This window comes from Pinus tabuliformis, chromosome 9 (assembly GCF_031772625.1).
Source record: "Pinus tabuliformis cultivar Carrire ecotype Pingquan chromosome 9, CPIR1, whole genome shotgun sequence".
Taxonomy (NCBI): Eukaryota; Viridiplantae; Streptophyta; class Pinopsida; order Pinales; family Pinaceae; genus Pinus; species Pinus tabuliformis.
Genome location: NC_142307.1, coordinates 678146267 through 678149584, shown reverse-complemented (window position 1 = coordinate 678149584; position 3318 = coordinate 678146267).

Here is a 3318-nt window from a genome sequence, read left to right as displayed (position 1 = left end):
TGTAACTGTTGGGAGAATCAATAAAGATAAGTTTTTCTATAATTATGTGTATATTTTCCTGGTTTAATGCATGATTGGATATAATTTGCAAGTATACTATTTATTTATTGTGCGATTGTGTATGAATGTTTTGTATTGCTAATTATAACTTAAGACATTCAAGTAGGTGAAGATAACACTAGAAGATAAGTAAGATCTCGGGTAATAGAGAAAAGCATGACATAGCCCCTGGTTAGGGCTACGCGAAGGCATTGTATTAGGCTATGAGGGACGAGAAGTGCGTGAAGCAACCTGTGTGTACGAAGAAACCGAGGACTAGTCATACCTCTTAGACATCTCAAGGGTGTGGAAACATGGTTCTAGCACCCTCCCATACTACTTCGGGTGAGACCTCAGTTCGCGCTCCGCAAATTGTTGCCGAAAGGGCTAGCAGTATAGGGATTTGTTTGGCTATTTAACTTAAAACTTTGGTCAGGCCCCAACAAGCCAACAAATGGTTCCATTATCGGGACCAGGATCTGCATAGAGATGTCTGCTGTTGTATCACTAGAATCCAACAAAGAAAGGAATTGAAGATTGGTTGGACAGAAGGATTCATGAGTTCGCGACATAGGAAAATAGGAATCCATGACTATCAAAGGAAGAGTGGTTAGATTTCTACTTGTATACGGAGTTCTACAAAATTTTCTTTGCATCGTTCCCCAATGATTTGTATGAGTGGATCACGAAACTAGTAGATAGCCAAGGAAGGTGTAAACTCGACAAACCTATTGTGTGGACTCTAGATTTGGTGCGTAGATTGGAAGCATCAGAAGATAAGATCACACACGTTATCGATCACTGCCTCGATCATATCATAAGAGGATTCATCACTGAATTCATGGTAGATACTTCAATCAGCTATAGCGAGGTAGAATGACACATCCTCAAGGGACAGCGAGGTAAGTACGTTAAATCTTTGAACACTTGGATTAAAATGCTACTATGTGAAAAGTGGGTTATGCGAATAAATTGATGTTTGGGGCTATGCAGAGTGGGAGAATCTAAAAAAATGAAGGTAGCACAGAACTAGAAACTAGCCCCTTGATTTTACCTCCATGAGGGGGCAAAGAAGAGCTCGCGAAGGTCTCGCCAAGAAGTGAGATCAATCTGATAAGACAGAGAATTCCATGCATACCACCCCCACCCACACCACCACCAGTTTCACGGTCTTCACCCCTATCTTCACCCATACCACCTCCGCCATCACCGTGAAGCAGTATGGCAAGCACGATAAAGCTACTAGTGTTTAAGGGAGTATGGAATGAAGATCCAGACCAATTTTGGTTCGTAATAAAAGTTGTATGGGAAGCATATGGTGTCACAGACGACAATATAAAGAAGGAAATGTTGGTTAGTGCTCTGTAGGATCACGCGCTGACCTGGTACAATAACCATTCCAATGACAATCCGAATGCGGGGATCACGAATATCCAAGTTGTGATAAACAAAGAATTTAGCAGGCCATATTCAGAAGCACAGTTGATCATTGGATTCAAGGAAATCACTATGCTACCAGGCGAAACCCCATGGGAGTTGGATCAAAGACTGAAGTGCATAATCCGCAAATCGAACATGACATTAACAAATGGCCAACACTGTAAATGGTTTGTAGCATCGTTAATGCTGCATCTACGGAATGTGCTGCCGCAATAAAGGCAAACCACTCAGGCTGAGGCTTTGCAGGTCGCGATGAGATCGCACGAGAATCCAATACAAGATCCTAACCTAGGAGTTTAGCAAATTAACAAGTAGTTGAAAAACTTGTGCCTAGAGATGCAGATTTTGAAACAAGACAAGACAACTCACCCAGAGATGTGCGATGAGGTATGGTTTGTAAAATGCAAGGGCCAGGGGCACGACAAGGATCACTGCTTGGTGTTCACGAATTACCTTGCGAGAGGAGGGCTAATTCCACTAAGACTAGAGGCACAAGCAGGATGAAGTGCAATGACTACACTATGGTGCGCGATTTGTCAGATAGGAGGAAAACATGCTACAAATAACTGCCATCTATTACAGAAGTATATGCAAAATTCACAACAGTTGTTCTATAATTTTTGCAGGTCAATAGGACATGATGAGTGCACCTATAGAAGTTATGAGCTGATGATGGATCGAACTCCTACCTACAAAGTTCAGGTTGAAACACGGCCCCTCGATCAAAACGCAAGAATGGCGTGCACCGGATTTCAGGGGTGCAGACAAGGTAGAGGTGGAGGGGGGCCAGGAAGAGGTCACAGACAACTGATATGTTACAATTGCGGAGGGCCAGGGCATTATGCCTACGATTGTATGAATCCAACGCGACCATCATTCTTGTATTATACGTTGTTTGACCATGAGATGGAGGATTGTCCCACGCTGATAGCGAGGTTGTGCGATAAAGGAGCACTCGAACCTCACTCGACTCAGAACCTGCAAATGATGAGGTTTGAGCAATGCGAGGAAGACCCTAATGTAAATATCATGCTTCGGAGTGGTATTACGACAGGGGATGACAAAGGAAAGCAACCTGAAGAAAGCACCTAGGTTTGCAAGGCTCCAACAAAGGAACCAAAATTTGATTTGGAGCATGCTAAGGAGACCTTCATGGAAGCTAAGAGGAGTTTCGCTGATACCTCCACTTCAGGAAGCAAAGATAGACTAGAGCCGAAAATGGACCCATCGATGCTCACTACATTCTTGGAGACATGCATGAAGATGCTGCTCGACAACAAGGCTATAAAGGGGCTATAAGAACTCATAACTAGATGCGCTGGGACCACGCCAGGAGAACCACATGTAGTCTGGAAGCTCAGGAAGCACACGATGCGAACAGGAAGGGAAATGAGATTGACCGCGTAGATCAGGGAATATGAGATGGACCAAGTGATTCTGGATCTAGGATCAGACGTGAATGTCTTGCCAAAGCAGACATGGGAGCGCATGGGCAGGCCTGCGCTACAATGGTCTCCTATCCAACTGCGGATGGTGAGCTAGCAAAAGATCCTACCTATGAGGAGATTGCAAGGAATCACAGTAGATATCGAAGGAGAAAGCGCACTAGAAGATTTCGAAGTGATAGAGATTATTGATGACAACAATCCTTACCCTGCGCTATTGGGAATATATTGGGCCACTGACATGAATGGAGTGATAAATCTAAAGAAGTGCAAGATGATCTTTGAGAAAAAGTCATTGTGCATAGTAGTACCTTTAGACCCTGCAAAAGGATCATACTACATGGAGCCAGTGCGTGACTACGATAGTGACGACAATTTGGACTACATCTACAAG